The sequence below is a fragment of the Syngnathus floridae genome, unplaced genomic scaffold (genome assembly GCF_059516105.1).
Source record: "Syngnathus floridae isolate MCC-2025c unplaced genomic scaffold, RoL_Sflo_1.0 HiC_scaffold_33, whole genome shotgun sequence".
NCBI lineage: Eukaryota > Metazoa > Chordata > Actinopteri > Syngnathiformes > Syngnathidae > Syngnathus > Syngnathus floridae.
Genome location: NW_028284062.1, coordinates 540,226 through 564,747, shown reverse-complemented (window position 1 = coordinate 564,747; position 24,522 = coordinate 540,226). Strand labels below are relative to the sequence as shown.

At 46.2% G+C, this 24,522-nt stretch overlaps 2 long non-coding RNA genes across 2 annotated transcripts; both read right to left on the bottom strand.

The window, feature by feature from the left end:
* Window positions 1–1,797: 1,797 nt before the first annotated feature.
* Window positions 1,798–15,504, bottom strand: LOC148378607 (uncharacterized). Its single transcript, XR_015855756.1, has 3 exons — window positions 15,339–15,504; window positions 15,138–15,215; window positions 1,798–1,888 (listed from the first exon to the last, which is right to left on the bottom strand). It is a non-coding gene; the product is annotated as an uncharacterized LOC148378607 (long non-coding RNA).
* Window positions 15,505–22,275: 6,771 nt separating this feature from the next.
* On the bottom strand, window positions 22,276–22,933 carry LOC148378606 (uncharacterized). Its single transcript, XR_015855764.1, has 3 exons — window positions 22,778–22,933; window positions 22,593–22,691; window positions 22,276–22,503 (listed from the first exon to the last, which is right to left on the bottom strand). It is a non-coding gene; the product is annotated as an uncharacterized LOC148378606 (long non-coding RNA).
* Between the last annotated feature and the right edge of the window lie 1,589 nt (window positions 22,934–24,522).

Genomic DNA, 24,522 nt, shown 5'->3' with positions numbered 1-24,522 from the left:
CAGGATGGTGTTGTTCAGTGCGGCATGGTGTTGTTCAGTGCGGAATGGTGTTGTTCAGTGCGGCATGGTGTTGTTCAGTGCAGGATGGTGTTGTTCAATGCGGGATGGTGTTGTTCAGTGCGGGATGGTGTTGTTCAGTGCAGGATGGTGTTGTTCAATGCGGCATGGTGTTGTTCAGTGCAGGATGGTGTTGTTCAGTGCGGCATGGTGTTGTTCAATGCGGCATGGTGTTGTTCAATGCGGCATGGTGTTGTTCAGTGCGGCATGGTGTTGTTCAGTGCGGCATGGTGTTGTTCAGTGCAGCGTAATGTTGTTCAGTGCGGCATGGTGTTGTTCAGTGCGGAATGGTGTTGTTCAGTGCGGCATGGTGTTGTTCAGTGCAGGATGGTGTTGTTCAGTGCGGCATGGTGTTGCTCAGTGCGGCATGGTGTTGTTCAGTGCGGGATGGTGTTGTTCATTGCGGCATGGTGTTGTTCAGTGCGGCATGGTGTTGTTCAGTGCGGCATGGTGTTGTTCAGTGCGGCATAATGTTGTTCAGTGCGCCATAATGTTGTTCAGTGCGGCATGGTGTTGTTCAGTGCGGGATGGTGTTGTTCAGTGCAGGATGGTGTTGTTCAGTGCGGCATGGTGTTGTTCAGTGCGGCATGGTGTTGTTCAGTGCGGCATAATGTTGTTCAGTGCGGCATAATGTTGTTCAGTGCGGGATGGTGTTGTTCATTGCGGCATGGTGTTGTTCAGTGCGGCATGGTGTTGTTCAGTGCGGCATGGTGTTGTTCAGTGCGGGATGGTGTTGTTCAGTGCAGGATGGTGTTGTTCAGTGCGGCATGGTGTTGTTCAGTGCGGCATGGTGTTGTTCATTTCGGCATAATGTTGTTCAGTGCGGCATAATGTTGTTTAGTGCGGCATGGTGTTGTTCAGTGTGGGATGGTGTTGTTCAGTGCGTTATAATGTTGTTCAGTGCGGCATGGTGTTGTTCAGTGCGGCATGGTGTTGTTCAGTGCGGCATAATGTTGTTCAGTGCGGCATAATGTTGTTCAGTGCGGCATGGTGTTGTTCAGTGCGGGATGGTGTTGTTCAGTGCGGGATGGTGTTGTTCAGTGCGGCATGGTGTTCAATGCGGAATGGTGTTGTTCAGTGCAGGATGGTGTTGTTCAGTGCGGCATGGTGTTGTTCAGTGCGGCATAATGTTGTTCAGTGCGGCATGGTGTTGTTCAGTGCGGCATGGTGTTGTTCAGTGCGGCATGGTGTTGTTCAGTGCGGCATAATGTTGTTCAGTGCGGCATGGTGTTGTTCAGTGCGGCATGGTGTTGTTCAGTGCGGCATAATGTTCAGTGCGGCATAATGTTGTTCAGTGCGGCATGGTGTTGTTCAGTGCGGGATGGTGTTGTTCAGTGCAGGATGGTGTTGTTCAGTGCGGCATGGTGTTCAGTGCGGGATGGTGTCTTTCAGTGCGGCATGGTGTCGTTCAGTGCGGCATGGTGTCTTTCAGTGCGGCATGGTGTCGTTCAGTGAGGCATGGTGTTGTTCAGTGCGGCATGGTGTTGTTTAGTGCGGCATGGTGTTGTTCAGTGCGGGATGGTGTTGTTCAGTGTGGCATGGTGTTCAGTGCGGCATGGTGTTGTTCAGTGCGGTATCGTGTTGTTCAGTGCGGTATCGTGTTTCTCAGTGCGGTATCGTGTTGTTCAGTGCAGTATCGTTGTGTTGTTCGTATTGTGTTTAACACTTAGCCTCTAACACTTAGCCTCTAACACTTAGCCTCTAGCATCTAGAAGGTAAATAAATAGGAAGGAAGGACTCACCTGTGACGTCTTCGCCCACGTCCAAGCGTTGTACTTTGTATTTTCATCCTTCTGACAGTGGAAAACATAGCCAACAAACACCGTGGAACCTAAACGAATGAAAGAAAACTATCATTTGGCCACAACCAACATTCACAGATACAACACAATGTGACGTGCGGGGTTGAGGTTAAAGGTTGAGTGAAGGGCCCTCGTTTTAAACTACTTTTTTGAAAAGGATTGGGAACAAGTAAGACGTATTTAATTTATTTAATGGGAAGTAGTAAGAGCTATTGAATTTAATCTATGTATTATATTCTATTGTATTGTATTCTGTTGTATTCTTTTGGATTGTATTCACACTAACCCCACTAAAACTTCAGCCCACAAAAACTCGCCTCTGGCGCCTAGCCTCTGGCACTTAGCCTCTAACACTTAGCCTTTAACACTTAGCCTTTAACACTTAGCCTTTAACACTTAGCCTAGAAGGTGAATAAATAGGGTTAAAGGTTGAGTGAAGGGACCTCGTTTTAAACTACTTTTTTGTAAAGGAGTGGGAACAAGTAAGACGTATTTAATTTATTTAATGGGAAGTAGTAAGACTTATTAAATTTATTTAATCTACTTTTCTTCCCAGGCAAAATTTGATGTGCTGCAATTCCAAATTTCCAAAGTGAATGAAGGAATGAAGTCCTTTAAATTATGATTTTGTATAAATACTAGGCATTAACACAAAATCGACGGCACAAAATGGGCAGACTTTACTTGTTTGAAAAGGACTGGTTACAAGACAGACTTTTTTAATTTATTTAATGGGAAGAAGACTTATTTAGTTTAATTGATCTATTTTTGTTCCCTGGCAAAATTCGATTTGCTGCAATTCCAAATTTCCAAAGTGAATGAAGGAAAGAAGTCGTTTAAATTATGATTTTGTTTAAATACTAGGCATAGACACAAAATCTACGGCACAAAATGGGCAGACTTTACTTGTTTGAAGAGGACTGGTTACAAGACAGACTTTTCTGATTTATTTAATGGGAAGAAGACTTATTTAGTTTATTTAATCTATTTTTGTTCCCTGGCAAAATTGGATTTGCTGAAAACGCTCAGGCGTTTGTTTTTGTACAGGAGTGGCAGAAACTGGCTTTCTGTTTCTCTCAGTCGCTTTAGCTGCAAGCATGAAGTGCGGGATGTGAAAGACGCACAACACGCGGGCCAGAACGTATCCATTCCTTTTGCATCGGTTTGAACGGAATCGTGGCTTTGGCTCCCAATAAAAGACATCTACCAGGCAACCGACTCGCCGCGCCGCTCAACTAATAAGCAAGCGCAATGGGTGCCTCGCTGGATGGCGCGCATCAAACGTAGCGCAAACCTTCAAGCGTGCCGTCAATAAATTACCAGTTCATTGCGCTCTTCAGAAAGCAGGGCGTTTCGATCCTCCAGTTTCCTGATGACTGCGCTGAGCTCAGCGATTTTCAGATGAAACCGTCGCGTGTCCCGATCCTCCTGAGACTGAAAACGCCCCGCAACACACACACACAAGCACTCGTTCAAAGTTCAAAACTGTTTTTGTGCTACCTTCCTCCAGCAACGAACTAAGTCATGCGTACTGCAAGTGTGTGATGAGGTGGCTTACGCAATGAAGAGGATTGCTAGTAGCGGCGTTGACCCCACTTCCAGGGTAGTTTAGGCCCGCCCTTTGGGAATCCCTCAGGGCAGCGATCTGCTGCTCGGCAGCCTGAGTCTGCAGCTGAAGGCGGTGGACGTGGCCGGCCCCAGGGCTTCATCCAAAACACTAACCGCTCTGTCTTTCAGCTTGATCTCATCCGTCTGGATGTACAAACGGGGAGCGCTCAGGCAGGCGGGCAAACTCATTTGCCAGAATTGTGACAAAAACAAAGAGAGCAACCGGCCAATTTTTTTCTTGAATCGACTAGAACACCTTTGCTGTGACAAAAGCGAAGCGAGCAACCGGACATTTTCTTCTTGTGAAATAGAATAGAATAGAATGCCTTAGGTGTCATTGCACTGCAGGTATACAACGAAATTGGGAACATAGCCACGCACCGCGCATCTGATCAGTCCTACCAGTCGGCGGATCTCCCTCTCGCAGTCTCTCTTGGTTCGGCTCAGCTCCTCCCGATGCTGGTGATGAGCCGATCGGAGCTCGGCCGCTCGGGACTGCCAGGCCTGCTGGGCCGCTGCCAGGGCTTCTTCCGCGCTCCTGGTGGAGGCGACACCGCTCGGTCTCCCGACACCGCCGCGTCTCCTCCACCTCCGCCAGCAAAGCGCCCCCCCTCCTCACCTGAGCAGACATTGCGCCACACCGGGCCGTTGAGACCGCAACGGAGCGCCGCGACGCTTACTGGGGACAAGCTACACAATACGGTAGCGGCCGCATCGAAGCCCGACGTGGCGTGCGGATAGTCAGACACGGATAGAGCGGATCACCTTGTCCATGGAGCCGTCCCTCAGGCTGAGGACCAAGGCATTCAGTCGCTGGATCTCTCCATCTTTGATTTTGATCACTCTCATCAGCTCCATTTCATGCTGCCGCAGTAATGTCTCCCTGGTAATGGCTAACTCTTTCTGCTTCTCCTCATGGAGTTTGCTTTTGAGTTCCGTCATGGCGGCGGTGGCACGGTGGTGCTCCGCCCGCAGGTCCTGACTTCTCTCTCTCTCCAGACAGCTGACCTGACATGACTTAGACTTAGACAAACTTTATTGTCATCTTGTCTGCACATGGTGCATACAAAACGAAATTCCGTTGCATACGTCTTACAACAAAGTAGTGATATTGCAGTTGAATAGAAGTAACATATCCTATGAAAATATATATATATACATATATACTATATATATATATATATATATATATTAAAAATAAGTATAAAGTGCAGCAGTGATAATTATGCAATAGTGCAAGTAGGCAAAACAGTATTCAAGAGTGTGCAGAGGAATGCTAAACCATGTATTAAACTTCTATTTAAAGGGTTTATACAAGTTCAGTAAAGTTGGTAGTGCGAGATAGTGCAAGATAGAGGTCCGTAGTGTCATAAAGTACAGTTCTGTGAATGTGTGATGCAGAGTTCAGTTTAGAGCTCAACAGTTCTAGTGTTCAACAGTCTGATGACAGCAGGGAAAAAGCTGTTGCAGAACCTGGTGGACCTGCAGCGGATGCTGCAAACCTCTTCCCAGAGGGCAGCAGGGAGAACAGTCCATGGTGGGGGTGTGATGGGTCATTGATGATGTTACGGGCACGGGACATGCAGCGCTGAGATGAAATGTCCTGAATGGAGGGAAGAGGAGCCCCTATGATCCTCTCTGCTGTCCTCACCACTCTCCTCACGTTCTTCCAATCGGAGGCGGTGCAGCCTCCACACCACACAGAGAGACAGCTTGTCAGAATGCTCTCTATGGTGCTCCTGTAGAACGTCCTCATGATGGGTGGGGGCAGGTGGGCTCTCCTCATCCTCCGCAGGAAGTACAAGCGCTTCTGTGCCCTCTTGACCAGTGCCGTAGTGTTCATAGTCCAGGTGAGGTCTTCTGTGATGTGGACCCCCAGGAATTTGGTGGTGCTGACCACCTCCACAGCTGAGCTGTTGATGATCAGTGGAGCGTGGTGAGGCTGTTTTTTCCTGAAGTCGACGATGATCTCCTTCATCTTCTCCTCATTCAGGATCAGGCTGTTTTCTCTGCACCAGCCCACCAGCTGCTCCACCTCCTCTCTGTAGTCCAGGTCGTTGTTGTCTCTGATGAGCCCCACCACCGTTGTGTCGTCTGCTGACTTCACGATGTGATTGGTGGTGAACCTGAGGACGCAGTCGTGTGTCATCAGGGTGCACAGCAGGGGGCTCAGGACGCAGCCCTGAAGGGAGCCTGTGCTGAGGGTGATGACATCAGAGGTGTTCTGTCCGACCCGGACTGACTGAGGTCTGTTGGTGAGGAAGTCTAGCAGCCAGTTGCGAAGGGGGGTGTTGAAGCCCAGGTGTTCCAATTTTCCTACCAGATGCTGTGGGATGATGGTGTTAAACGCTGAGCTGAAGTCCAGGAACAGCCTCCGCACATGGGTGTTCTTCTCCTCCAGGTGAGCCAGGCTCAGGTGAAGAACGGAGGAGATGGCGTCCTGAGTGGAGCGGTTTTGCCGGTCGGCAAACTGGAACGGGTCAAATAATAGGGGGAGTCTGGAAACGATGTGACCTTTAAGCAGCCTTTCGAAGCACTTCATCATAACCGGAGTCAGTGCAACAGGCCGGTAATCATTAAATGAGGTGATTTGAGGTTTCTTCGGCACCGGAATGATGGAGGCAGTCTTAAAGCACGCCGGCACTGTGGCTTGGCCCAGCGAGGTGTTAAAAATGTCTGTGATGACCCCAGCCAGATGACTTGCACATTCCCTGAACACACGCCCAGGAATGTTGTCGGGGCCAGGGGCCTTACAGGGGTTGACTCTCCTCAGGGTCTTCAACACATCGGCGGAGTCAAGGCAGAGTACCTCCTCTTCCTGATGGGGGACAGTTTTAACTGCTGGAGTGCCGTTTAGTGCCTCGAACCTCCCAAAGAAGTTATTTAGACCATTTAGAAAGTCAGCATCAACTACACCCACCGGGGGGGGGAGGGTGAGTTGTAGTCTGTAATCGCCCGTATGCCTTGCCACATACTCCTGATGTTTTTGACGTCGTGGAAACGATCCTGAAATTTTCGACTGCGGTCTCGCTTCGCTATCCTGATGGCACGGTTCAAGTTGGCTCTCGCTGTCCTCAGTGTCTCCTTGTCGCCAGACTTGAAGGCAGAGTTCCGCGCTCGTAGCGTTTGACGTACCTCCTCAGTCATCCAGGGTCGTTGGTTGCCCCGGGTGATGATATTCTTAGTGGTGCTGACGTCCTCGGTGCATTTGTTGATGTAGGCTGACACAGTCATGGCACACGCATGTCTAATCTACATCGGGAAAACTGGGAGGGAGGGAGGCAGGCAGGGAGGCAGGCAGGGAGGCAGGCAGGGAGGCAGGCAGTGTCTGTCTGTTGAGGTTTTCACCTTGTTCTTCTCCTGCTGAAGTTCTAACTGGACGTCCATCAGTTTGGTTCTCAGCTCGTCATTGGCGGCCTGAAGGGCGTCCGTTCGCTCCGCCTTGGCCCGCCCTGCCGGAGCTCGTTTGGACATCTCTTACTCGAGTCTCGCCCGGTTGTCAGTCAGAGATCACAACATTTGTACCTGGAGAGCACAAACGCAGCGCTGTTTTCCACTGGCTTCGAACTCAACTTCAATCGGTACCGTAACTTACAACATCATAAACATAGAACTAGCTTGACTTATTCATTGAATAAATGCATTTGGTTCTTCAAAACTGCATCACGCAACATAGCGTGACCGAGACGGCCGTTATCCACCTGCGTGAAGTTATTTGGTGAAATGAATGAGATGTTTAAGACACCATCGTTCTGTCTCTATGTAGATGAAGGTAAATAATCGATTGCTGAAGGTCCAAAGGTGTTGTGATAAACAAATAAACATATTAGTGATTAGTGACATATTTGTGATAAACATATTAGGCAGGATAATCACATATGTTAACGTGACTGCCCACACTGTATTTATTTATGGTTATTTGTTAAATCGAGTACTGTTAGACATGAAATAGGAAGTGTTTAACATAAATGGAAGACGAAAGGGGTACTCACCATTGTAGCTCCTGCTGGTCAATGATACGAGCCTCTTCTTGCAGTGGAAAACATACAGCCAACAAACACCGTGGAACCTAAAGGAATGAAATTAAACATTAACATTTAGCCTCAACCAACATTCACAGATACAACGCAACGCAAACTACACAAACGTAAATCTTTTTAAACACAATGAGTTGTACTTACCGTGTACGCTCTAGACGGTCCACTTGCAAGCGGAAAATAAAGATATTTCTGTTGATAATCGTCGTGTTTGTATCCGGTGTCTCGCTCAAGGCCATTGCGCCCACAGATTTGAATTTTGGCGAGAGTTCAGCCTATTGACGTCATTTCCGCGGTGTAATACCCGCATATCTGAAACGGCAAAGTTAAGAGTAGAGTTAAATAAAGTTTTTAGTCAACGCAATAATTTACAACCGTTGACCAGTCGAAATAATCGTCGAAATTTGGCGTCTGTGGCTGGAAGCAGACGCCGAGTTCGACATTCCTCCCAAACGCCACACTCCCTCGCTTTTCAGGGCTAAAAAAAAACAGTTGTAATTACCTTGTACGCTCTAGACGGTCAAGTTGCAAGCTGAAAACAAAAATATTTGCCTTGTTAGTCATCGTGTTACTAACAGCTGTGTCTTGTTTGCCAGAACTGCCGCTTTCCTACTTCCTGTTGCAAGCCAGGCCCACGGATTATAATTTTGCCGTGAGTTCCGCCTATTGACGTCATGTCCGCGTCACGACTGCGACGTAATATTATCTAAAACTGTTTGTGCGGTATTGTGTTGTTCTGTGCGGTATTGTGTTATTCTGTGCGGCGTCGTGTTGTTCTGTGCGGCGTCGTGTTGTTCAGTGCGACGTCGTGTTGTTCAGTGCGGCATGGTGTTGTTCAGTGCGGCATGGTGTTGTTCAGTGCGGCATGGTGTTGTTCAGTGCGGCATAATGTTGTTCAGTGCGGCATAATGTTGTTCAGTGCGGCATGGTGTTGTTCAGTGCGGCATGGTGTTGTTCAGTGCGGCATGGTGTTGTTCAGTGCGGCATAATGTTGTTCAGTGCGCCATAATGTTGTTCAGTGCGGCATGGTGTTGTTCAGTGCGGGATGGTGTTGTTCAGTGCAGGATGGTGTTGTTCAGTGCGGCATGGTGTTGTTCAATGCGGCATGGTGTTGTTCAGTGCGGGATGGTGTTGTTCAGTGCGGCATGGTGTTGTTCAGTGCGGCATAATGTTGTTCAGTGCGGCATGGTGTTGTTCAGTGCGGCATGGTGTTGTTCAGTGCGGCATGGTGTTGTTCAGTGCGGCATGGTGTTGTTCAGTGCGGAATGGTGTTGTTCAGTGCGGCATGGTGTTGTTCAGTCCGGGATGGTGTTGTTCAATGCGGGATCGTGTTGTTCAGTGCGGGGTGGTGTTGTTCAGTGCGGGATGGTGTTGTTCAGTGCGGCATGGTGTTGTTCAATGCGGCATGGTGTTGTTCAGTGCGGGATGGTGTTGTTCATTGCGGCATGGTGTTGTTCAGTGCGGCATGGTGTTGTTCAGTGCGGCATGGTGTTGTTCAGTGCGGCATGGTGTTGTTCAGTGCGGCATAATGTTGTTCAGTGCGGCATGGTGTTGTTCAGTGTGGAAAGGTGTTGTTCAGTGCAGGATGGTGTTGTTGAGTGCGGCATGGTGTTGTTCAATGCAGGATCGTGTTGTTCAGTGCAGCATAATGTTGTTCAGTGCAGCATGGTGTTGTTCAGTGCGGCATGGTGTTGTTCAATGCGGCATGGTGTTGTTCACTGCGGGATGGTGTTGTTCAATGCGGGATCGTGTTGTTCAGTGCGGCATAATGTTGTTCAGTGCAGCATGGTGTTGTTCAGTGCGGCATGGTGTTGTTCAGTGCGACATAATGTTGTTTAGTGCGGCATAATGTTGTTCAGTGCGGCATAATGTTGTTCAGTGCGGCATGGTGTTGTTCAGTGCGGCATGGTGTTGTTCAGTGCGGCATGGTGTTGTTCAGTGCAGGATGGTGTTGTTCAGTGCGGCATGGTGTTGTTCAATGCGGCATGGTGTTGTTCAGTGCGGGATGGTGTTGTTCAGTGCAGGATGGTGTTGTTCAGTGCGGCATGGTGTTGTTCAGTGCGGAATGGTGTTGTTCAGTGCGGCATGGTGTTGTTCAGTGCGGCATGGTGTTGTTCAGTGCAGGATGGTGTTGTTCAATGCGGGATCGTGTTGTTCAGTGCGGCATGGTGTTGTTCAGTGCGGCATGGTGTTGTTCAGTGCGGCATAATGTTGTTCAGTGCGGCATGGTGTTGTTCAGTGCGGCATGGTGTTGTTCAGTGCGGCATGGTGTTGTTCAGTGCGGCATGGTGTTGTTCAGTGCGGCATAATGTTGTCCAGTGCGCCATAATGTTGTTCAGTGCGGCATGGTGTTGTTTAGTGCGGGATGGTGTTGTTCAGTGCAGGATGGTGTTGTTCAGTGCGGCATGGTGTTGTTCAATGCGGCATGGTGTTGTTCAGTGCGGGATGGTGTTGTTCAGTGCGGCATGGTGTTGTTCAGTGCGGCATAATGTTGTTCAGTGCGGCATGGTGTTGTTCAGTGCGGCATGGTGTTGTTCAGTGCGGCATGGTGTTGTTCAGTGCGGCATGGTGTTGTTCAGTGCGGAATGGTGTTGTTCAGTGCGGCATGGTGTTGTTCAGTGCGGGATGGTGTTGTTCAATGCGGGATCGTGTTGTTCAATGCGGGGTGGTGTTGTTCAGTGCAGGATGGTGTTGTTCAGTGCAGGATGGTGTTGTTCAGTGCGGCATGGTGTTGTTCAATGCAGGATCGTGTTGTTCAGTGCAGCATAATGTTGTTCAGTGCAGCATGGTGTTGTTCAGTGCGGCATGGTGTTGTTCAATGCGGCATGGTGTTGTTCAGTGCGGGATGGTGTTGTTCAGTGCGGCATGGTGTTTTTCAGTGCGGCATAATGTTGTTCAGTGCGGCATGGTGTTGTTCAGTGCGGCATGGTGTTGTTCAGTGCAGGATGGTGTTGTTCAGTGCGGCATGGTGTTGTTCAATGCAGGATCGTGTTGTTCAGTGCAGCATAATGTTGTTCAGTGCAGCATGGTGTTGTTCAGTGCGGCATGGTGTTGTTCAATGCGGCATGGTGTTGTTCACTGCGGGATGGTGTTGTTCAATGCGGGATCGTGTTGTTCAGTGCGGCATAATGTTGTTCAGTGCAGCATGGTGTTGTTCAGTGCGGCAAGGTGTTGTTCAGTGCGACATAATGTTGTTTAGTGCGGCATAATGTTGTTCAGTGCGGCATAATGTTGTTCAGTGCGGCATGGTGTTGTTCAGTGCGGCATGGTGTTGTTCAGTGCAGGATGGTGTTGTTCAGTGCGGCATGGTGTTGTTCAGTGCGGCATGGTGTTGTTCAGTGCGGGATGGTGTTGTTCAGTGCAGGATGGTGTCGTTCAGTGCAGGATGGTGTCGTTCAGTGCGGCATGGTGTTGTTCAGTGCGGAATGGTGTTGTTCAGTGCGGCATGGTGTTGTTCAGTGCGGCATGGTGTTGTTCAGTGCAGGATGGTGTTGTTCAATGCGGGATCGTGTTGTTCAGTGCGGCATGGTGTTGTTCAGTGCGGCATGGTGTTGTTCAGTGCGGCATAATGTTGTTCAGTGCGGCATGGTGTTGTTCAGTGCGGCATGGTGTTGTTCAGTGCGGCATGGTGTTGTTCAGTGCGGCATGGTGTTGTTCAGTGCGGCATAATGTTGTCCAGTGCGCCATAATGTTGTTCAGTGCGGCATGGTGTTGTTTAGTGCGGGATGGTGTTGTTCAGTGCAGGATGGTGTTGTTCAGTGCGGCATGGTGTTGTTCAATGCGGCATGGTGTTGTTCAGTGCGGGATGGTGTTGTTCAGTGCGGCATGGTGTTGTTCAGTGCGGCATAATGTTGTTCAGTGCGGCATGGTGTTGTTCAGTGCGGCATGGTGTTGTTCAGTGCGGCATGGTGTTGTTCAGTGCGGCATGGTGTTGTTCAGTGCGGAATGGTGTTGTTCAGTGCGGCATGGTGTTGTTCAGTGCGGGATGGTGTTCAATGCGGGATCGTGTTGTTCAGTGCGGGGTGGTGTTGTTCAGTGCAGGATGGTGTTGTTCAGTGCAGGATGGTGTTGTTCAGTGCGGCATGGTGTTGTTCAATGCAGGATCGTGTTGTTCAGTGCAGCATAATGTTGTTCAGTGCAGCATGGTGTTGTTCAGTGCGGCATGGTGTTGTTCAGTGCGGCATGGTGTTGTTCAGTGCGGCGTAATGTTGTTCAGTGCGGCATGGTGTTGTTCAGTGCGGAATGGTGTTGTTCAGTGCGGCGTGGTGTTGTTCAGTGCAGGATGGTGTTGTTCAGTGCGGCATGGTGTTGCTCAGTGCGGCATGGTGTTGTTCAGTGCGGGATGGTGTTGTTCATTGCGGCATGGTGTTGTTCAGTGCGGCATGGTGTTGTTCAGTGCGGCATGGTGTTGTTCAGTGCGGCATAATGTTGTTCAGTGCGCCATAATGTTGTTCAGTGCGGCATGGTGTTGTTCAGTGCGGGATGGTGTTGTTCAGTGCAGGATGGTGTTGTTCAGTGCGGCATGGTGTTGTTCAGTGCAGCATAATGTTGTTCAGTGCGGCATAATGTTGTTCAGTGCGGCATAATGTTGTTCAGTGCGGGATGGTGTTGTTCATTGCGGCATGGTGTTGTTCAGTGCGGCATGGTGTTGTTCAGTGCGGCATGGTGTTGTTCAGTGCGGGATGGTGTTGTTCAGTGCAGGATGGTGTTGTTCAGTGCGGCATGGTGTTGTTCAGTGCGGCATGGTGTTGTTCATTTCGGCATAATGTTGTTCAGTGCGGCATAATGTTGTTTAGTGCGGCATGGTGTTGTTCAGTGCGGGATGGTGTTGTTCAGTGCGTTATAATGTTGTTCAGTGCGGCATGGTGTTGTTCAGTGCGGCATGGTGTTGTTCAGTGCGGCATGGTGTTGTTCAGTGCGGCATAATGTTGTTCAGTGCGGCATAATGTTGTTCAGTGCGGCATGGTGTTGTTCAGTGCGGGATGGTGTTGTTCAGTGCGGGATGGTGTTGTTCAGTGCGGAATGGTGTTGTTCAGTGCAGGATGGTGTTGTTCAGTGCGGCATGGTGTTGTTCAGTGCGGCATAATGTTGTTCAGTGCGGCATGGTGTTGTTCAGTGCGGCATGGTGTTGTTCAGTGCGGCATGGTGTTGTTCAGTGCGGCATAATGTTGTTCAGTGCGGCATGGTGTTGTTCAGTGCGGCATGGTGTTGTTCAGTGCGGCATAATGTTCAGTGCGGCATAATGTTGTTCAATGCGGCATGGTGTTGTTCAGTGCGGGATGGTGTTGTTCAGTGCAGGATGGTGTTGTTCAGTGCGGCATGGTGTTCAGTGCGGGATGGTGTCTTTCAGTGCGGCATGGTGTCGTTCAGTGCGGCATGGTGTCTTTCAGTGCGGCATGGTGTCGTTCAGTGAGGCATGGTGTTGTTCAGTGCGGCATGGTGTTGTTTAGTGCGGCATGGTGTTGTTCAGTGCGGGATGGTGTTGTTCAGTGTGGCATGGTGTTCAGTGCGGCATGGTGTTGTTCAGTGCGGTATCGTGTTGTTCAGTGCGGTATCGTGTTTCTCAGTGCGGTATCGTGTTGTTCAGTGCAGTATCGTTGTGTTGTTCGTATTGTGTTTAACACTTAGCCTCTAACACTTAGCCTCTAACACTTAGCCTCTAGCATCTAGAAGGTAAATAAATAGGAAGGAAGGACTCACCGGTGACGTCTTCGCCCACGTCCAAGCGTTGTACTTTGTATTTTCATCCTTCTGACAGTGGAAAACATAGCCAACAAACACCGTGGAACCTAAACGAATGAAAGAAAACTATCATTTGGCCACAACCAACATTCACAGATACAACACAATGTGACGTGCGGGGTTGAGGTTAAAGGTTGAGTGAAGGGCCCTCGTTTTAAACTACTTTTTTGAAAAGGATTGGGAACAAGTAAGACGTATTTAATTTATTTAATGGGAAGTAGTAAGAGCTATTGAATTTAATCTATGTATTATATTCTATTGTATTGTATTCTGTTGTATTCTTTTGGATTGTATTCACACTAACCCCACTAAAACTTCAGCCCACAAAAACTCGCCTCTGGCGCCTAGCCTCTGGCACTTAGCCTCTAACACTTAGCCTTTAACACTTAGCCTTTAACACTTAGCCTTTAACACTTAGCCTAGAAGGTGAATAAATAGGGTTAAAGGTTGAGTGAAGGGACCTCGTTTTAAACTACTTTTTTGTAAAGGAGTGGGAACAAGTAAGACGTATTTAATTTATTTAATGGGAAGTAGTAAGACTTATTAAATTTATTTAATCTACTTTTCTTCCCAGGCAAAATTTGATGTGCTGCAATTCCAAATTTCCAAAGTGAATGAAGGAATGAAGTCCTTTAAATTATGATTTTGTATAAATACTAGGCATTAACACAAAATCGACGGCACAAAATGGGCAGACTTTACTTGTTTGAAAAGGACTGGTTACAAGACAGACTTTTTTAATTTATTTAATGGGAAGAAGACTTATTTAGTTTAATTGATCTATTTTTGTTCCCTGGCAAAATTCGATTTGCTGCAATTCCAAATTTCCAAAGTGAATGAAGGAAAGGAGTCGTTTAAATTATGATTTTGTTTAAATACTAGGCATAGACACAAAATCTACGGCACAAAATGGGCAGACTTTACTTGTTTGAAGAGGACTGGTTACAAGACAGACTTTTCTGCTTTATTTAATGGGAAGAAGACTTATTTAGTTTATTTAATCTATTTTTGTTCCCTGGCAAAATTGGATTTGCTGAAATTGTATTTTGCCAAATCTTGCCTTGAGACCTGATAGGAAGTATTAAACGCTTAGTTAAATCAATACAAGTTGGTAATAAGAGCGAGTAATGTTGGTTGAACCGATGAATGAAGGTTGAAAGCAATTTAAATTATGACTTTGTATAAATACTAGATATTAACAGAACATCTACTGCGCGAAATGGGCAGAGTTTACTTGTTTGAGAAGGAGTGGCTTATTCAAAACTAAGATTTATTTAATCTGTTTGTTCCCAGGCAAAATTGGATGTGATGCAATTCCAAATTTCACCACATGATGGTGCCCAATTTTGACTTCATAGGACATATTAAAAACTTAGCTTGTTATTATGTTCAAGGTAATCAGATTTGTTTATTATTCTAATGGCCTCTTCAAAACTATTCTGGATTACTACTTTGGATCTATTCTACATTACTTGGCAACAACATACTCTGTAACAGATTAGGCAGTATAATCATATCTGTTAACTTGAGAGTGCCCACACTCAATCTACTTATCGTGATGTGTTAAATCAATTACTGTTAGACATTATTTGTCTGATAATCTACCAAATCTTTGAATTGAAGAATTTGTGATTTAATTAATAGCTTGTTGTTATGTTAAGGGTAATCAGACTTGTATATAATTCTAATGGCCTTCTTTTGAAAACTATTCTGAATTACAACTTTGGATCTTATATTACTTTGCAACAATCTACTCCGTGACAGATTAGGCAGTATAATCACATATGTTAACTTCAGTGCCCACACTGTATTTATTTATGGTTATTTGTTAAATCAAGTACTGTTAGACATGAAATAGGAAGTGTTTAACATAAATGTTATGGCTACTCACCATTGTAGCTCGCTCCTGGTCAATGATACGAGCCTCTTCTTGCAGTGGAAAACTTGCAGCCAACAAACACCGTGGAACCTAAAGGAATGAAATTAAACATTAACATTTCGCCTCGACCAATTTTCACACGTACAACGCAACGCGGCTACACTTCTGCTATTACAAACGTAAATCTCCTTAAACACAATGAGTGTTACTTACCGTGTACGCTCTAGACGGTCCAGTTGCAAGCAGAAAATAAAGGTATTTCTGTTGATAATCGTCGCTGCTCAGTGGCTCACGGCCATCGCGCCAACAGATTTGAATTTTGGCGGAGGTTCGGGCAATTACGTCATATCCACGGCACATGACTGCGACGTAATACCCGCTTATCTGAAACGGCAGTTAAAAGTAGAGTTACATCAAGTTTTCTTGGAACCTAAACGAATGAAAGAAAACTATCATTTGGCCACAACCAACATTCACAGATACAACACAACGTGCGGGGTTGGGGTTAAAGATTGAGTGAAGGGCCCTCGTTTTAAACTACTGTTTTGAAAAGGAGTGGGAACAAGTAAGACGTATTTAATTTATTTAATGGGAAGTAGTAAGACTTATTAAATTTATTTAATCTACTTTTCTTCCCAGGCAAAATTTGATGTGCTGCAATTCCAAATTTCCAAAGTGAATGAAGGAATGAAGTCCTTTAAATTATGATTTTGTATAAATACTAGGCATTAACACAAAATCGACGGCACAAAATGGGCAGACTTTACTTGTTTGAAAAGGACTGGTTACAAGACAGACTTTTTTAATTTATTTAATGGGAAGAAGACTTATTTAGTTTAATTGATCTATTTTTGTTCCCTGGCAAAATTCGATTTGCTGCAATTCCAAATTTCCAAAGTGAATGAAGGAAAGAAGTCGTTTAAATTATGATTTTGTTTAAATACTAGGCATAGACACAAAATCTACGGCACAAAATGGGCAGACTTTACTTGTTTGAAGAGGACTGGTTACAAGACAGACTTTTCTGATTTATTTAATGGGAAGAGGACTTATTTAGTTTATTTAATCTATTTTTGTTCCCTGGCAAAATTGGATTTGCTGAAATTGTATTTTGCCAAATCTCGATTTGAGACTTGATAGGAAGTATTAAACGCTTAGTTAAATCAATACAAGTTGGTAATAAGAGCGAGTAATGTTGGTTGAACCGATGAATGAAGGTTGAAAGCAATTTAAATTATGACTTTGTATAAATACTAGATATTAACAGAACATCTACTGCGCAAAATGGGCAGAGTTTACTTGTTTGAGAAGGAGTGGCTTATTCAAAACTAAGATTTATGTAATCTGTTTGTTCCCAGGCAAAATTGGATGTGATGCAATTCCAAATTTCACCACATGATGGTGCCCAATTTTGACTTCATAGGACATATTAAACACTTAGCTTGTTATTATGTTCAAGGTAATCAGATTTGTTTATCATTCTAATGGCCTCTTCAAAACTATTCTGGATTACTACTTTGGATCTATTCTACATTACTTGGCAACAACATACTCTGTAACAGATTAGGCAGTATAATCACATATGTTAACTTGAGAGTGCCCACACTCAATCTACTTATCGTGATGTGTTAAATCAATTACTGTTAGACATTATTTGTCTGATAATCTACCAAATCTTTGAATTGAAGAATTTGTGATTTAATTAATAGCTTGTTCAGGGTAATCAGACTTGTATATAATTCTAATGGCCTTCTTTTGAAAACTATTCTGAATTACAACTTTGGATCTTATATTACTTTGCAACAATCTACTCCGTGACAGATTAGGCAGTATAATCACATATGTTAACTTCAGTGCCCACACTGTATTTATTTATGGTTATTTGTTAAATCAAGTACTGTTAGACATGAAATAGGAAGTGTTTAACATAAATGTTATGGCTACTCACCATTGTAGCTCGCTCCTGGTCAATGATACGAGCCTCTTCTTGCAGTGGAAAACTTGCAGCCAACAAACACCGTGGAACCTAAAGGAATGAAATTAAACATTAACATTTCGCCTCGACCAATTTTCACACGTACAACGCAACGCGGCTACACTTCTGCTATTACAAACGTAAATCTCCTTAAACACAATGAGTGTTACTTACCGTGTACGCTCTAGACGGTCCAGTTGCAAGCAGAAAATAAAGATATTTCTGTTGATAATCGTCGCTGCTCAGTGGCTCACGGCCATCGCGCCAACAGATTTGAATTTTGGCGGAGGTTCGGGCAATTACGTCATATCCGCGGCATTTGACTGCGACGTAATACCCGCTTATCTGAAACGGCAGTTAAAAGTAGAGTTACATCAAGTTTTCTTGGAACCTAAACGAATGAAAGAAAACTATCATTTGGCCACAACCAACATTCACAGATACAACACAACGTGCGGGGTTGAGGTTAAAGATTGAGTGAAGGGCCCTCGTTTTAAACTACTGTTTTGAAAAGGAGTGGGAACAAGTAAGACGTATTTAATTTATTTAATGGGAAGTAGTAAGACTTATTAAATTTATTTAATCTACTTTTCTTCCCAGGCAAAATTTGATGTGCTGCAATTCCAAATTTCCAAAGTGAATGAAGGAATGAAGTCCTTTAAATTATGATTTTGTATAAATACTAGGCATTAACACAAAATCGACGGCACAAAATGGGCAGACTTTACTTGTTTGAAAAGGACTGGTTACAAGACAGACTTTTTTAATTTATTTAATGGGAAGAAGACTTATTTAGTTTAATTGATCTATTTTTGTTCCCTGGCAAAATTCGATTTGCTGCAATTCCAAATTTCCAAAGTGAATGAAGGAAAGAAGTCGTTTAAATTATGATTTTGTTTAAATACTAGGCATAGACACAAAATCTACGGCACAAAATGGGCAGACTTTACTTGTTTGAAGAGGACTGGTTACAAGACAGACTTTTCTGATTTATTTAATGGGAAGAGGACTTATTTAGTTTATTTAATCTATTTTTGTTCCCTGGCAAAATTGGATTTGCTGAAATTGTATTTTGCCAAATCTCGATTTGAGACCTGATAGGAAGTATTAAACGCTTAGTTAAATCAATACAAGTTGGTAATAAGAGCGAGTAATGTTGGTTGAACCGATGAATGAAGGTTGAAAGCAATTTAAATTATGACTTTGTATAAATACTAGATATTAACAGAACATCTACTGCGCAAAATGGGCAGAGTTTACTTGTTTGAGAAGGAGTGGCTTATTCAAAACTAAGATTTATGTAATCTGTTTGTTCCCAGGCAAAATTGGATGTGATGCAATTCCAAATTTCACCACATGATGGTGCCCAATTTTGACTTCATAGGACATATTAAACACTTAGCTTGTTATTATGTTCAAGGTAATCAGATTTGTTTATCATTCTAATGGCCTCTTCAAAACTATTCTGGATTACTACTTTGGATCTATTCTACATTACTTGGCAACAACATACTCTGTCACAGATTAGGCAGTATAATCACATATGTTAACTTGAGAGTGCCCACACTCAATCTACTTATCGTGATGTGTTAAATCAATTACTGTTAGACATTATTTGTCTGATAATCTACCAAATCTTTGAATTGAAGAATTTGTGATTTAATTAATAGCTTGTTCAGGGTAATCAGACTTGTATATAATTCTAATGGCCTTCTTTTGAAAACTATTCTGAATTACAACTTTGGATCTTATATTACTTTGCAACAATCTACTCGGTGACAGATTAGGCAGTATAATCACATATGTTAACTTCAGTGCCCACACTGTATTTATTTATGGTTATTTGTTAAATCAAGTACTGTTAGACATGAAATAGGAAGTGTTTAACATAAATGTTATGGCTACTCACCATTGTAGCTCGCTCCTGGTCAATGATATGAGCCTCTTCTTGCAGTGGAAAACTTGCAGCCAACAAACACCGTGGAACCTAAAGGAATGAAATTAAACATTAACATTTCGCCCGGACCAACATTCACACGTACAACGCAACGCGGCTACACTTCTGCTATTACAAACGTAAATCTCCTTAAACACAACGAGTGTTACTTACCGTGTACGCTCTAGGCAAAATTGGATGTGATGCAATTCCAAATCTATCTGAAACGGCAGTTAAAAGTAGAGTTACATCAAGTTTTCTTTTTTAATCAACACAATCATTTACAACCGTTGACCAGAAAGAATCGTCGAAATTCGACGTCCCCCACAAACGCCACGCTCACTCGCTTTTCAGGGCAACAAAAGTACTTCTTTTTAAAAACGATGAGTTGTACTTACCGTGTACGCTCTGGACGGTCCAGTTGCAAGCAGAAAATAAAAATATTTCTCTTGTTAGTCGTATGTTACCATCCGCTGTGTCTTTGTCAACATCGCCGCCATTTTCCTACTTCCTGCTGCGAGCCACGCCCACGGATTTAAATTTGGGCGGAAGCTCTTTCCATTGGCGTCGTTTTCGCGTATAGCAAATCCGATTGGTTGGGAAGGGGGCACGGTTATGCAGCCGAGGAGTCCTGTGATCGGTGGGATGTAAAGTAGGCGTCAACGTCACGTCCGCGTCACGTGACCACGACGTGGCAGACGTCAAATAGCAACCGCTGTTTTGTTTAGTAGACTTACAGTTGTTATGCATTGACATAATGGCGCACACACCAAATAGATTTAAATAAATTAAATAATTCTTCTGCCCACTCTCTTTTAAACAAGTTAACTCTCCCCGCGGATTTGAATTCCGGCGAAAGTTACGCCCATCGACGTCACGTATGTCACGTGACCACGACGTGGCAGATGTCATATAGCAACCGCTGTTTTGTTTAGTAGATTTACAGTTGTTATGCATTGGCATAATGGTGTGCACTCAAAATAGATTTAAATAAATTAAATATTTCTTCTGCCTACTCCCTTTTAAACAAGTTAACTCTGCCCACGTCCATTGACGTCTTGTCTGCGTCACGTGACCACGACGTAGCGACGTCATATAGTAACCGCTGTTTTGACCAGTAGACTTAGTTATTATGCGTTGACATAATGGCGCACTGGTTAGCATGGCCACCTCTTAAGCATGATGATGCGGGTTCGACGCCTGATCAATGTTAGCATGGAGTGAGCTGAAGTGCATGGCGCTGAAGATTTGAATCTTTGAAATGCGCTGAGGTCTGACATATCAGGCAGAATGGTTTGCCATCACGTTCAACAAAAAATAGAAACTTTCCCACTCTGATTAAAACGTCCTGTGTTCATCTACGTATTTTCGTTTTGCTGTGCATCTTTTCCCTGCCATTTCGAGAGCCCAATTGACACTCATAGTTTAAAGAAATGTGTTTGCCCATCCTACTTTGTGGAATTTCACCACATGCGCTTTTGACCAAAATACCAAATTGAACTCAAGTGAAGCCAACACGCACAACCCCCCCCCCCACACACACACACACACACACACACACAAATGTTGATATGAACATAAAAGAGCCGCATGCGGTTCGGGAGTTGCGGCTTGGCCAAACCTGTACTATACAACTTTATTTGTATAAAATTTTCACAACAGCTGTCACACAAACAAAGCGGGAAAAACCGAAGACGTGCGTGTTCCGCCCACGCTGGATTTATTTGCACCTTTGAAAAGACACCGTATTGCCGCAGATGTGGCAAAGAGTACTTTTGGGCATCTGAGACGGAAGGATGTCCAAAGCATCACGTCACCTGCTCTGGTAGGCATGGTGGTGGGACGTTGAGGTCAACCGCTTTGGGGTTGGCTGACTCTTTGATCGCAGGATGCCACACACTTGAAGACAGAAGCAGAAAAGCAGAGCTAAATGCAAAATGTACTCACCGGTGACTCCAATTTTTTTCCCCCCTGAAGAAACAGCTGGACGGGTGGCCCCGGCTGGCCAGTGGGACTCTTGTTATTCTGACCCTTTTTAGTGCGCGTTTGGGGCAACAACCGTTTTTTGTGGCGCTCTCTTCTGGTTCAAAAGTGCCCTGCATGTGAATTTGCTTTTCCTGCCTTCTGATTGGATGGGCGCCGGTGTGACGCGGTGCCTCTGTCACCGTGGCGGGGGGTATACGTTGGCATCGGAGCGTCTGCCAACGTCTGAGACCGGCTGGCAGTGTATCGGAGGTGTCGAGTGCGGTGCCGCTGGAGCTCACTCACCAGCTGGTGTTAGGGCCACAGAATGAAGGCCAAGGAGAAGAATAGAAAGAGAAACAGAAACTTCTCCTCCAATTGTTTGATTTGTCTCTTCTGAGCTTCGATGAATTCTTTCAGCTCTTTGTTCCTCTAGGACGGACAAATGGAAAGTGGCATTCAAAAGCCAGTAAGCGTGCAAGTAAGTGCCGGGCTGGCTTTGGGCCCTTACCTGTTGCGCGCTGTGCAGCAGATCCATTCTCTCTTGGAGGATGCAAGCGTCGCGCTCCCTCAACTCGCACATCAGGGCTCGCTTCCATTGGTCCACGGCGCTCCTAAGCTCTTCTCTCTGATCCGCCGTCAGCACGTCATTCACGCCAGCGTGGCTGGCTTTTTCGCCGTCCGTGGCGGGGCAGTCCCGCTGCGGTAGCGCCTCGTACAACATGGCCTCCAGCTCCAGGATCCTCTGGGCCGCAATCCTCGTCCATCAGTGGTCCGGCGGGAGATTTGAGGGCGGCTTACCTTATGAGCCTGGTCCATGGAACACTTCCTGAAGTCCAACTCTTCATCCAGGTAGCCCTTCTGCTTGCAGAACATATCCTAGCACAGCTCAAGGTCAGAATTGTTGGGGCACATTGCCGGAGTTCCCCTTGGCTGATGTCGCGTGTCTGTCTACCTTCTCACTTTCAATGTCCAACATCTTCTGTTGAAGTGCTGACTTGGTCACTTTGATGTATTCTAACCACTGAGGAAAGGCTGCTGTCACATAAGCAGAATGCGAGAGCGTGCGTGGACGTGCGCGTTACCTTCTCGGCTAGGGTGAGAAGGGTCCTGGCGTGAATCACGACCACCTGCTCCTCGTTGGTGAGATTCTGCAAGAGCCCAAAGGCACAGCGTCAACAAGCTTCTTTCAGCGCAAAGCCTTCCAAAAGTCACATTTGAGCCGCCGAGTCTCGTGGAGTGCGAACATAAGGAGTTCGACATACACTTACGGCGTTATAGCCCAGGATGTCCAGCTTCTTCATCAGATCACTGATGACGATGTCCGGGGGAAAGGCGCAAGGAGCAATGTAAGGTGTTCTGGGACCTCGGGTTAAGGTTAGGGTTGCGAGGGACGCCTTACGTACGCTCACGCCCTCGGCCTCGCAGTAGATCTGCAAAGGGCTGAGGCCGTCTGGGAAACGGACTTGCAGAAACTTCAAGACGGGGGAGCGCCACTCCCTCTCCTGAAAGGCAGAGGCATGCATCCGTCCGTCCGTCCGTCCGTCCGTCCGTCACATCTCTGGCCTCAACACGCTTGTGCGAGTCTTCCCACCTCCAGCTCCAGGATGCGGAACTCAAGCAGTTCGTTTTGGTCTCGGATATCCTGGATGTGCTCTTTCAGACGCGCTTCTTCCGCCTCCATCCGCCTGACCTGAAAAGACAGTCAGACCTCATCTGCGGGGCTTCCCGACAGGTGTGACGCCAAGCGACTCCGCCCAGCGCCTTTCTTTCCGTCACCTTTTCGGCCAACTGCTGATTGCTCTGACGCAGCAGCTGCTTCTCCTCCACCCACTTGACATTCTAGAAGAGACAAACGCGTGGACAGCTTTGGAATGTTGTGTCATTTTCATCCACAAATTCTTTGGTTGACTGGAAAATGACATTTGCTTTTCTCCGCATTTTCCCAGCCACGTTCGGGGGGGGGGGGGGGTTGGTCCAGTAATGCCAGACGGATGAGTGACTGAAGAATGTAGCTATTTTGTCTGAGAAAAAGGTGTGCTCATTGATGAGCTTACCTGTCCTTGTTGCTTCAGCGCTGACTCCAGATCTGCTACTCTGCTTTGATAGTGACCCATTTCTACCATCAGCTTTTCTCTGGTCTGAAAGGAGGAGGAGGGAGGCTCCTCCTCCTCCTTTCAGACCAGAGAACACCCGAGGCTGGGTGAGAACGGGGAGGCTGCGACCCGGCCGGGGGTTGCGGGAAGGGGCGCCACCTTGATCTCCTTCTCGGCGTCGTAGTCCCCTTTCGCTGGTCTGGGCTAGCAGAGCGTAGGCTCGTTGCAGCGCTTGATATTCTTGCGTCAGCTGGCGGTAGCGAAGCTCCGCCTCTTCATGCACACACCAATGCAACACAGCACTAGTACCAGAATCAGTCAGACCGGCGACAAAGCACCCGCGACGCAAAGACGAGTCCGATTCCAGGCTGAAGAGGAATGTTTGGTGCCAATACGCTGGCAGAAATGGCGGGCTACCTCTTCGGGTTCCGTGTCGGGGGTTCTGTCGGTGTGAAAAGACAAGGACGATCCGTCCGAGTCCACCAACACGTCTTCGTCGTAGCCGTAAAATGTTTCGATGACCTGCGGGCGCGGAAGCAAACATCTCTCTGAACAAACTGAAGCGACACCTCACGATGAATCGACGAGAGGAACGATAGCGAGAAAAAGGCCATTTCATCTTGCGCAACACCAAGCAGCCGCAAACAAACAGACTCACCTTGCAGGACCTCACGCTTTGTTCCTCCTCAGAGATTCTCGACGTCGGTATCGTAGCAGCAAATCTCTCTCCTGTCGACACAAATAATCCGCCTTTGAGATTCTTTGGATGCAAAGGGAACGAACGGCTCCGGCGCAGAAACAAACGCGACTCACAATGACATTTCTGACATGAGCTCCTGTCTCCAGAGCCTGAAAAACACGTCACCGGCGATGATTGGAGGGACGCTCGTCTTTTCCAAAAGTGACAACTACAGGGTGTGTCAGGGTTTTCCAGATTATCTTTATCGTATCATTGTGTTGCTTTGACTTTGACTGCGACCTGTAATAAATAATATTATTTATCCCTTATTTATCCCTATCGCTTATCCCTTCCTACACAAAGTCGTAAAACACCCCTTGCTATGTTTTGACTAGAGGTCAAGGGCTTCCTCTATTCAATCCACTCTTACACCCACCCTGTTTCTCTTAATTAAAATGCTCGTGCAGGAGCCGAGAGTCAGACTTCATTCGTACAACGGATGGACTCTCCACCTGCAGGTGTCCAAAAGAACTTACTTGTCTCCCGTGTGGTTCTTGCAAAATAAGTTGGAGCGAGCGCAACTCTAACAGGGTGCATTTTGCCACTAGCTGCCTACGGACAATGACGTCGCGCTCGCGGCTCATGGTTGACGGGCTGAGCAGCCGGGCAAGTCCGTCGTTTTCAGCGCACAGCGAGTGGCAAAGGCGCTGACAAAACGGGAGCTTTGAGCTGCTGAAAACGGCAAAACA